Source organism: Rhineura floridana, chromosome 22 (assembly GCF_030035675.1).
Source record: "Rhineura floridana isolate rRhiFlo1 chromosome 22, rRhiFlo1.hap2, whole genome shotgun sequence".
Taxonomy (NCBI): Eukaryota; Metazoa; Chordata; class Lepidosauria; order Squamata; family Rhineuridae; genus Rhineura; species Rhineura floridana.
Genome location: NC_084501.1, coordinates 2,450,501 through 2,462,961, shown reverse-complemented (window position 1 = coordinate 2,462,961; position 12,461 = coordinate 2,450,501).

The following is a 12,461-nucleotide window of genomic DNA, read 5'->3' as shown; positions in this document are numbered from 1 at the left end:
CACGCACACCATTCTGGAAAACATTCTGGATACAAAACAGTCTAGAAGGCCTGCTGAGGCATGCAGAACAATCTGATTTACACACTCCATAAACCTATGGGAATACTATGGAGTCAGCTGGAAGTGAAAAATCCAACTTTCAGTTCCTGTTCCAGGCATTCCTTCGTGGCCTACCAGCCACCCACCCCCACCACAGCTTGGACTGCCCCCTCGCCTCAGGGCATCCCAGATAACTGAACTGCAGGGTCCCGGAGGACTAGCTGGGAAGAAGAGAGAGCCAAGACCGTAATCTCCCCAGGCCTGTTTCTCTTGGATTAGTACACAACGTGAAAGTTGGAAAGTTGGAATCGGAGGAGCGCAAGGATTTCTCAAAGGTTGCCCTTGAAGGCACGACATGGGTCTGTCCTGGGTTGTTGTGGGACTCGACAAGGTTTCACCTCTCCGATCTTGCTGGCGTGTGGACGTGTCTTTGTGGGGGGCGGGACCCTTCCAGCTGGGGGCGGAGCCACCAGGGGGCGGGGCCTTCTTCCTCCCTATATCTGCGGGCACTTCCCCTCCAGCCAGGCAGCCTCTGAGTCCCAGCAGATCCTTGCCACAATGTTCGCTTCCCGGCTGTGTTTGCCGCTGCTCCTTGGGTGGGCCCTGCTTCTGGGGCAGCCGGCGTGGGGGACTGAGGAGGAAGAGCCTCCTTTGGAAAAGCCAGGCGAGGTGGAGCAGATGGGGTCATCATCATCTGAAGCAAGGGAGGCAATAAGACCGTCCCTGGCAGGACTGACAGAAGATGACTTAGCAGATCTTGCCTTGGACTACTATAATAAGCGGGATTATTATGATGAAATTTTCAAAAACGTGGAGACTGTCAGTGTAGAATACAAGGTAAGGGAAGGAGGTGCCTTGATGGCCTCAGGGCGGTGGGGGATGTCAGATTTGGGGGTCAGCTTTTTTTGCCACAGGAATACACCCGAAAGCCATCATGCCACCATGGCAGGGGATTAGTTTCATTTGGCCTTACATTTGATAGCGTAAGAGAGGGTTCAAACCCCCCCCGTTAGGGATGGGAGTCCATCAGTGCTGCTGTTTTTTTTTCTTTTGCAAGAAACAAGAGTCTGTGGCTCTGAATCATGTCCCCCCTTTGTAAGATGTGCACAAAATTACTTGGAAGAGGGCCCAGAGGCAGATGGATGAAGATTTGGCAAAAAGGTTCCTAGTCCACATGATGGTAAACAAGCGCTTCAACTGAGAAAGCAGAATGCAATTTTCAGCTGAGATTACATCCATTGGGGGGTAGGTGTGTTGGGAGAGGATTCCAGCAGTGGTGTGGTCGTCCAGGGTCTTGAGGGGGTCTTAGACCCCTTACATTTTGGGGAGGCAGGTCCCAGCAGGGTCCCTTATGTTTCCAGCATCTTGTGAGCTAATCAGCATGGAAGGGAAGTGTGTTGGCTACTGAGAAGAGTCTTCTAACATGCTTCCATGTCCTTTCCTACTTTGTCTGAAACTAGCAGCAAAAAGCCCCCAGAAAAAGCGTGTGCATGTGTGTGGGGGTAACCCTGTGCACCCAGCAGTTTTAAAGACTTTGTGTTTTTCTATATTTCTATAGGGCTTTCTGAGTCAGTTATGCAGGCCCCAGTGAGTGTCAATTGCAGCGAGCCTTTATTAGTTTTCCCACTTCAAAAAGTCAAGACGAGTTGTAGAGTGAGAATTTTGTAACTGCAGAAGAGACAGTGAATCCTGACGATAGCATCCCATCTGCAGCATCAAGCAGTTTGGTAGCAGCAGGAGATAAAAGTGTAGATACTGAGTTCAGAAATTCACGCACTATCTCTGATGGTGAGAAAGGACAGTCAAATGGTGACGGTGACAGACAAGCAGAAAGCAGCATTCAAGCCTGGCCAGATTATTCTATAAACTTAGAAAGGGGGGTTGGGGGTAACTGTAATGAAGTGGTCCCCAGTGTATTTTGGATGGGGCTTCTGTAAGCGAGGCTGCTCCCTCTTGCTGACTTCCTTCTGCCCCATCCCTTCCTTGATGCACAACTGTGTTCTTTCCCCCTTTAGGTCTGGGATTCGCTATCTGATTCTGTTCTGTTTTTCAATTCAACAAATGGGCTGCCAGTTCCTATTCACCGTAAATTGTGTTCCGCTAGTCATCGCGATTCCTGGTTCTCCTTTTTCCCCCCCATTATTTTTTTCGGAAAAATTATGTGATTTTCTATGTTATTTCTTATGCTGCTGTATATTTATATAATGTATTCAGCAGATTACATAATTACGTAATTCTTGCAGCCGACTTTTTTTAAAAATTGCGGTGTCACTAACAGCTGCAAATGCAATCAAAGAGTGGGAGCCTGTTCAATGAGATGAACTTGTGGCTTTACCCAGAATTCGATACCAGATATGATTTTGTGAATATTCTACACCATCCCTACACCCAGTCTTTTTCCTGTGCTTGCCCCAATACCAATTACCTTCACCCATTCATGCCCTCTGTAAATATATGACCCCCCCCAATTACAGTTCCAGAGTTGCAGAATTCCAGGAGTCTCTCAGAGCAGAAATCTGGCCCCCGCACTCATTACACCCAGAGGACACGAGGAAGCTTGAAGGGAGGAGGAGTGTGTGTCCAGGTGTATAGTCCTTCATTTCTAAAAAGAAAGGGCAGGGATATGTGTGGGGGAGGGAGATTTCACAACCACATCTCTGATTTAGCCCCATAATTCACACACTGTAACAGCTGGGTGTGGTTACTGAGGCCACATTCACACCATACATAGGGTTGCCATATTGCCCAGTTAGCCGGGTTTTACCCAGATTCTAGCCAGGGTACCCGGTGCCCACTTAGCCCATTAGGTGGCCCAGATTCCCAGCGTTCATTTAAAAAAAAGTCTGTAGCCCTTGTGGATCCAAAGATACAAGGCAAATGTGGAGGCAGTTTTCTGCCCATTTGGTAAGAAATCAGCCTATTCCTGTCTTCCATTGTTCTTAGTCAATGAGACACCACAGTCAGGGCCAGCGCCAAAGGGCGGCCAGGTTGGGCCTCGGCTGAGGGCCCTGCAGCCCACAGGGGCCCCTAAAGGGCCCCTCGTTAAGGTGGGGGTGTAGCACTCCCGTTCTGTGATCTGCGGCAGGCTTCCTGCTGCAGATCATAGGGAGGGAGCTTCCAGGCAGCCCGGCAGCCCGTTCGCTCGCTCCACTTACCTGTCTCAACCAAGATGGCAGTGGAGGCTTCTTTAACAGTCTGATGCACCTACCACCATCTTGGTTGATGGCAGGCATGTGCACGCATGTGCACATAGTGTACTGCTCATGCGTGCCATCAACCAAGATAGCGACAGGGGTATTTTCCCATTAGAGAGGACACCACCACCATCTTGGTTGATGGCAGCCCTGCGCATGCAGCAGGACGCAGGAAGGCAGGAGCCGTGTGCCCAGGGTATGTGCCTGGCCGTGTCCGTGCGTGCATGTGGGTGCTGGGGCCCGGGCATGCCTGGTGCTAGCCCTGACCACAGTTGTCCTGGGAAAATCAAGAATTTTAGCCAGTCTGCCTGCTTCATATGCAGAATCTAGCTGTTTAGAAAACTGCACATGCTCACTTGGTGAACACATGCACCTTCACCCCTTATCCACAGACTGTAGCTCACTTTCTGGTTGAGTCAGCGGGGAGAAGCAGCCTTCATCTCAATTGGCTTTGTGTCTCAGGGTATGTATGTGGCTTCAGTGGTGAATGCAATGGGAGGGTCTGCCTGCCAGCATGGAGGATGCAATCAAGGTATTTAAATTCACCAAACACTCCCCCTCAAACAAATACAAGCTATAAAAGCAAACCTCTCTGAAGAAAAGGCTGAGGTATTAGCATTTGCTTTTTTTCAGCCCTGCCCCCACCCTGTTAAATTGTGCTTACTCTCAAGTAACGTTGCATTGGAATGCAGCCTCGCTCACCCTGTTGCCCAGCAGAATCTCTGTTCAGCCATTCAGAAAAGGATAAAAAGTATTTTTTTTAATACATACCCTTCTTCAAAATGACTGGTGGGCATCTCCCCACCAACGATCACAGACAGACAGATGATATATATCTTGATTTCTATCACGTTACAAGTTGTAGTGGTGTGTTCATTTCACAAATCCTAATTGTTGGTACAGACAACCTCTCAGCCACACTATTACTTTTAATTAACGCTTTGCTGGCTTTTAGTTTTGTGCTGCATTTTTCTACTGCTGCATTGACTTGTTTTATGTTTGCTTCTGTTTTGTGTTTGTATTATGTTTTTATATTGATTGTGTATTTTTATTATGTTTATAAGCTGAGCACCATTTTTAACAGTGGAAGGGCAGGATTATAAATCCTCTAAATAAATAAATATTCCATAGTGTTGGAAACTAGAGTCTAGGCATTTAATGCTGAAAATGTACTTAAAAAAAAATTCCGCACATCCTCCCCCAGTTTCTGGTGGTAATTACTAGGCACAAAAATGAAACAACTGGATAATGCAACTCTTAATATGCTTAATTTGCATGATTAGCAGATAATTTGCATATGTAAATTAGTGTGCCCAGATTTGTGGCACTGGAATATGGCAACCCTAACCGTACATTTAATACACTATTATTCCTCTTTAAACCATCATGGCTTCCCCCAAAGAATCCTGGGAAGCATAGTTTGTGAATGGTGCTGAGAGTTGTTAGGAGACCCCTATTCTCCTCACAGAGCTACAATTCCCCAAGTTGTTTAACAGTCAGTCCCCCTTCCCAGAGAACTCTGGGAATTATAGCTCTCTGAGGGAAATAGGAGTCTCTTCACAACTCTCAGCATCTTTCACAAACTACACTTCCCAGAATTCTTTGGGGGAAGCCATGACTGTTTAAAGTGGAATAATAGTGGAATAAATGTGTGGTGTGAATGTGGCCTAAATGGTCATAAAAAGACACTCTGCACATGCTCAGATGCCCTTTCTTACATCTTTTATACTAAGCACATTCCAAGGCTCACACCTTGACCTCGAAATCAAATTCTAGAATTCAGATTAAGCCATCGCTTAATGCATAATCCTTCCCCACTTTGGGATAAATAGGTCAGGCCAGGAATGGGCTGGCCAGACATAGCTGTGGGCAACGTAAGCTTGCAATATTTCTTGTTCTTTGCTTCCAGAAAGCCATCGGGAATATGATGTACATCAACATGCTTGTGGCGAAAACTGACTGCAGAAAGGAGGATATGAGGCATCGCTCATTTTATAGCCACTTTAACTCAGTGCAGGATCAACCATTCCCGGAGTTGGTAGGCTGCAACCTGCCACGTCGACACGAACAGGAGGTGAGATCACAGCCAGTTTTGCTTTCTTTTAGTCAGGCTGCATGTAAATGTTAGGTGCCTTTGTCAGTTTTCAAAGTGGCGAGGTCCTCTCACAGTCCGAATGTACATTGTACTTGTGTAGTTTCAGAGCTGGCCTCAGGCAGGACTCTTTCCCAGCTGTCCTGTTAGAAGGAAATGTTGGGAACTGGACCAGGGGCCTTTGGCATGGAAATGCATGACTTTTACATAGTTGTAAACAGCTGGTATAGCCCAGTGAGGAGGAGAGCCTGGCTGGGAGTCCAGAGTCTGATTTCATGTCTCCTGGGCGTCAAGGGCCAGCTAAAGATCACCCCCACAGGGAGTGGCTCAGAGGTTACGTGCCCTGCCACCTGCGCAGCCGTGGGCAAGCTGCATAGTCCCAAGGAGCCCAGTTGCCCCCCAGCTGGCAGTTGCGGACAAGGAAGGGGCTGGCTTGTGCAGCTGTGGCAAGCTGAGCAGGCCCTGGCCAGCTGGGGAGGACTAGCCTCAGAGGGAGGCAATGGTCAACCCCCTCTGAATACCGCTTACTATGAGCACCCTATTAATGGGGTAGCCATAAGTCGGGATCGACTTGAAGGCAGTCTGTTTCCATTTTCAAACGTGTATCACACTTATTTATTACCACAGAATTTATAAGCCACACTTTTCTTAGAAGTACATCAAAGTGGCTTACAAATACAAAGTCACAATAAAATTAAAAAAACAATAAAAGCATTATTAAAAGCAATAACAGCATCAATAAATACTGAGAGAGAAAATCATTATATTGATACGCAATTGAGAATGGAATAATTCTATTCTCCTTCCCAAAAAGTATCAAACTTTTTTCTTTTTGTTCTTTGCTCATATGCAAAACGAACTTGCCTTAAATTTTAAATGGAAGTTGTTGATCAGTTTTTTTAGGGTGACTTCATGCCTTCATTTTCCTTGCAATGTCTTTCTTTAAAAACTTTTCTGATTATTTATGTAAGCTTACAACAGAGAAATACAAATGTGCTGATTGTTCAGAAATATACACAGCAGGCAATGGCAGCTAGTGGCTCCACATCAGGGGAGCAGTGGAATCCGCTCTGGGTTTTAGTCCAAGCTGCACACCTGATTGCTGTATTGTGTGAGCAATACCCAGTGGTAGCTGGTGGGTGGGTGTCAGTGGGACAGTGGAATCTGCTCTGCAGTTTACTCCAATCTGCAGCACCTTGGACAGCTCCTTGAATGTTCAGAATAAAATCCGCAGCAGATTCCACTGCCCCATTGACAGTGGCTCACATCGAGGGATGGATGACTTTTTTCCATCCCATGGCAGATTGACTCAGAAAATAAGCAGAGCTATTTCTATCTAACATAATGAGAGACAGCTCAGCTTCTTGTCCAAGCAGTCCAACTTCAGAAGTCGCCCAGCCAGCACTTCCACCCTTTTTCTCTCACACAGCTGTGGCAGCAGGTGACATGCTGGGCATAAGAAAAGGCATGAAAAGACATCTCTCTCTCCCTTCTTCATCATGCTGGTAGCACACCAGGAAAAAAAGAGTCTACTGGGCCTTTGGGAAACGTAGTTTCCACAAGGGCTACTGCAACGGCCGTGAATGTCTTCCAAGGCTCTTTCTTTCTGGTCTGGCTGTACTGACTGGTTAACTGTTTTCTAAAGGGAAGGGGAATTGAGGGGGCTGGTTGAACGGCACAGACTAGGCTTGGGGGATGGTGGGGCTGAGTGGGAGAAACTGGAGATTCTCTGGGTCAGCATGAAATCTGAGCCACAGAAGAATTCAGGGGCTTGTCACATTCATTACTTTTTCAAAGTATTGAGAGTTCCTCAAGCTCATATCTGAGACTTTGCAGCTCTCTTTCTCTTTCGCCACCCAAGTGTAACAGAGAGACAAGCCCAGGATCAGCACGCAACACCCTCAGGCAAGGCCCGGGCCCAGGGACTCCCAGCAGGGCTGGTCATCACTAGCATCTCCAGAGAACTGGGTGGGATGGGCCACTTTTGGGGAGGGGATTTTGCTGCCTGATGAAGTGCACCAGGTGTTTCCTAGCAAATGAACCCATTGCCTTTTTGACCCTTTCCCAGTTCCTGAGAGAGAACCAGTGTGGTGTAGTGGTTAAGGTGTTGGACTACAACCTGGGAGACCAGGGTTTGAATCCCCACACAGCCATGAAGCTCACTGGGTGACCTTGGGCCAGTTACTGCCTCTCAGCCTCGGAGAAAGGCAATGGTAAACCCCCTCTGAATACAGCTTACCATGAAAACCTGATTCATAGGGTCGCCATAAGTTGGCATCGGCTTGAAGGCAGTCCATTTCATTTTTTTTCATACACACACACACACACACATCAGAGCCAGTGTGGCGTAGTGGTTAGTGTCAGACTACTACCTAGGAGATTAGGATTCGAATCCCCACATAGCCATGAAGCTCACTGGGTGACCTTGGGCCAGCCACTGCCTCTCAGCCACATGAAAACCCTGTTCATAGGGTTGCCATAAGTTGGAATCGACTTGAAGGCAGTACCTTTACCCTTTTTACAGTTCCTCTGACAGGACAGTGTGTTTTGTCAATTACAAATGAGTGGAAGAGCAGCAAGCCCACAGAGGCCCTTATCAAACCCCAGGCAAACTTTCTCCAGTGTGGATCTCTGCCCATTTGCAGAGGTTCTGCTCCAAATTAAGAGCTTAGTGGTCACCAATGACAAGACCTTGGGGAGGGTCTCTCTGCCCCTGCCAAGGTGTTAAATTTGATACCTACTCATTTTTCCCCTTTTCATGGCCAAGTTAACTCACGTCTCAGTCAAGACTTTTTAAATCATTCCTATAATTATGGTGCTCCAATTCAACTATTAGAATGAAAACTTGAACAGTCTGAATGTCGATGACTTGTAACAGTAACATTTCTGACAGTACAAAAAGATGAAAGACTGGAAGCAAAGCCCTATGAGGAGAGACTGAAAGAACTGGGCGTGTTTAGCCTGGAGAAGAGAAGACTGAGGGGAGATGTGACAGCACTTCATCAAGTACATTAAAGGTTGTCACACAGAGGAGGGCTGGGAGCTCTTCTTGATCATCCCAGAATGCAGGACACAGAATGGGCTCAAGTTGCAAGAAGACAGATTTCGACTGGACATCAGGAAAAACTTCCTGATTGTTAGAGCCATATGACAATGGAACCAATTACCTAGGGAGGTAGTGGGCTCTCCGACACTGGAGGCCTGCAAGAGGCAGCTGGACAGCCATCTGTCGGGAATGCTTTGATTTGGATTCCTGCATTGAGCAGGGGGTTGGACTTGATGGCCTTATAGGCCCCTTCCAACTCTACTATTCTGTGATTCTATGCTTACCACAGTTGAAGACATTTGAATCCTATACCCACTTACTTGCAAGTAAGCTCCACTGGGAGCTCATTGGGACTTACTTCTGAGTAGACATGCTTAGGATTGCAGTGGCTCTGAGATGCTGTAGAAAATTTCACAATTGCCTCATCCGTAACTAACTCGCCGCCCTGGGGAGGAAGGGCAGGATATCTATCAAATAATAAAGAAAGAAAGAAAATAAATAAACTTGTGGTTGTAGAATGGAGGAACAATTATAAAAACAGCACCAGTATTGTAACCAAGTCAGATACAGATACAAAACGATTTCGATTTTGCTAGTTCTAGGCAGGATGAAGAATCCCATACATTCTGCGGACCCCCGGCTCTGGTTTATGGGAGCCCCCCAGGTCTTGCTCAATACTTTCAAGGGGTTTTTTGGGGGGAGCGGGAACACTTGCATCTTCAAGAGATTTTTTTAAACTCTCCAGAATGAAAGCTGAACCGCTCATGAGGCAGAAAGCAGGGGCCTGTGGCCCATTCTGCCCTTCCTCAAGGCATCCACGGGACCCACAGGGAACTCTCGCCCCTCCCATTAGGAGACTCCCAAGGGCAACTGTTTTCCGAAGGTCTAACTCCTTTCCTTGATTTTCCCCACCCTGCCCTTGTTCACAGAACCTGAACTGCACATTCGGAATATTTATAGATGAGAGGAGTTACCATAATTGCGTGGCTAGCCACGAATGCAAACCACTGCGTATTGAAGAGCGATTGTGAAGACTCTGCCTCATCTCTGGATGCTCCCAGCCAATTGTGGTGGGGGGAGGAGAAGCCCCCCTTGCTTTGCCCCTTTCCTTCCACAACTGCAATATAATCACTTAGATGGAAACTCTCCCACCAAAAGGGTGTTTCTGAATCCACCGCAGTCCTTCCTCATCCTAGAATCTCTGGTAGATCTCTCTCTCACTCTCATTGTTCTGAAATAGGGTAATAAAATTAACTTGCACAAGCATTGCCATGTGGCTTAATGGTTTTTAAAGGTGGTGTGTGTGTGTGCATGCGTGCGCGCACCCCGTGCCTGGCAGCTCTAGGACGGTCTGAATCTAGTAGCAGCCAAGCTACATGATCAGCAGAACCTGGAAGTGCAGCTGTCGCTGGACTGTACCAATTCTCACTGCAAGGTGATGGGGCCGCATGAATGCCGTCAGAACCCATCTCCCTGACTGGCTAGCTTTCTATGTACAAGGAGATATTTAGACAAGGCAGTACTCTCAAGGATCCAGTCCCAGTCCCCTGATTGCTATTTAATGTGAAGAAGAGCTGCACCATTTGAAGGTCATAGTGGCCTGGTTCACATGAGATGCTGACATCCTGGCTCAGAGAGAAACTTGCAGGCGCTTTACTTCATTCGCCCCCGGACCTTTTTGCTCCCGTTCTGAGCTAAGCCAAGGTTTGGCTTAGGGCAGGGGTGAGGAACGTTTGGCCCTCCAGATGTTGCTGAACTACAACTCCCATCATCTCTGGCTGTTGGCCATGCTTGCTAGGACTGAAGGGAGTTGTAGCTCAGCAACATTTGGAGGACCAAAGGTTCCCCAAGCCTGGCTTAGTGGGCTGTCCAAAGCGGGACTCACATCATGGCTGAGGTTTGTTCCCCACACATCCTGGTTCCGACAACACCCTGAGCCAAGCCTTGGCTTAGCTCAGCCCAGCGCTACAAAAAAGAAGAAGAAAAAGGACCAGAGGAGCCAAGTGGCCATGAGCTCCTCTCCAGCAGGAGCCCACACAGGAGCCAGGTTTGGCCGCGGCACATGGTCCAAGTGATGCACATGCAAGAACCTCATTTCATTTTCATGGAACAATTGGAACCTCACATTGTGAAATTATGTCATGCAACAAAATCAGAACCACCTATGTAATCACAATGCGTTGAAGAATAAATAGTAAATATTCCAGTTTTTCTATCAAATTCATGGGGTTGTAGTCAATCAACTTTTACTCAGAGAAGGCCCACTGAAATTAATGGACCTAACTTAGTCATGGCCATTAATTTCAATGGGCCTACTCTGAGTAAAAGTTAGTTGACTACAACCAATTTTTAAAAAACAAATCACATTATTATTAACTAGGGGGGCTCTGCCACCCGACGGCTCCACTCCCCAGGCCCCTGCTTGCCAACCCCCAACCCACCCCGGTACCTCCCCTCCCCTCCCCAACCTGCTTGCCTTGCCTGTTCCTCTGCTGCTGCTGCGGCTGCCTCAGTCCATAGCACAGCTAGGCTGCAGGCCAGCCTCCTGCCCAGGCTGTTGCTGCTGCCGCCCAATGCCGCCTCCCCTGGACCAATGCCATTCCTGAGAAGCATGCTGGCTAGCCAGCCACCGCCCCGCAAGGCGGCTACCACCACCTAGCTTGCTTACTAAGGCAGGCAGTGGCATGTGGTGAAGCAGCCTGCAGGTGGGGGGAAGCATTCACATTAGTTTGCAGCCCCACCTGTCTGAATCCATTCAGAGGTGGGCCCTGTCAGATGCTCAAAGCCCCCCCCCCTCTGACCCTGGGTCTGTGGGAATCACTTTTCAACTCTGCATTCAATAGCACAAAATGAAGGTGGGATGTCGGGCCTTCCTTTAAGTGCAGCATCTAAACATGGAGGGACCCATGTGGAGAGGTGGCAGAAAAGGGGGGAGGGAGACAGGCCACCCCCTTCCCCAAATGAGGAAGGGGCAGTATATTCAAGGCACAGCTCAAGCTTCCTGCTCTCCACCCTGCCCTTGTGGGTCGGCCACTGTCGGCTCTCAGGCCATCTCCCAAAGCATCCTTTGAAGCCCTCCATCTCTCCAGGGTATCTCTCTGGAGCTGTGAGGCACGGATTGAGACAGCGCGATGGAAGAGGCTGACCTCTGATATCAGAGGCCATGGGCTGGGTTGTTGGAACTAGAGCAGAAAAGATACACGTGGTCAAGAAGGAGACCTCCAGATTCTGAGAAGGATCAGTGAAAATGAGCCACTCCAGCACAGGCAAAGCAAAGGCTAACTCAGCCTCCTCCACATTGAGGCTAAAGATTTTGATTGATTGTCTAGCCTACAGACCAGTTCCTTTCTGTGTCAAAGGTTGCTAACTGCCCATCAAAGTTTAGTTACTTAACAAGATCTTATACAAATAAGTCACTTAAATTATAGATAAAATTTTGATTTTGCACAATCTCTGGCTTACTGATCATCTTGTTTTTGTTACCTTGGCAAAAGTAACCCTGAATCCAGGCACAGAACTTTGTTACCCACAAAGACTTTCTTCTTGATGCCAACAGGGATAGGAGAACCTGCAGCCCTCCAGATGTTGCTGGGTTGCAACTCCCCCTCACACCCTCTTATCAGCCGGGTTGGATGGTGAGAGTCCTGCAACATCTAGAGGGCTGCAGGTCCCCCATCTTGAGAGGAAGCTAGTTGAATGACAATGAGATTGCCAATGTTTCTTTTTAAAGGCTGTGCTCCAGTGCCTGACCCAGAAAAGACAATGCAACAAGATAAAGCTGCACCTGACGTGAAGAAATTATCGGGAGGGGGCATGGGAAAAAGGCTTCAATTTCTGCAAGTCAAACTATTGCTAAAAGCAAAATGCAGAATAGCAGAAGGGCTGGCAACCATAATCGGCCAGAAAACGTTGGGGAAACAGGATATCCCCCACCTTTAAATTATTTCCTTTTTGGCCCAGATGCCCTGCAGACAATTGTGTGGACACTTTGATGGGATGGGCTACGTCGATGAGTCCACCATCAGGCACAAAGAGGCACTATTCAAGACAATCTATTATCACTCAAACGATAGGATTGCCACCTAAAAGA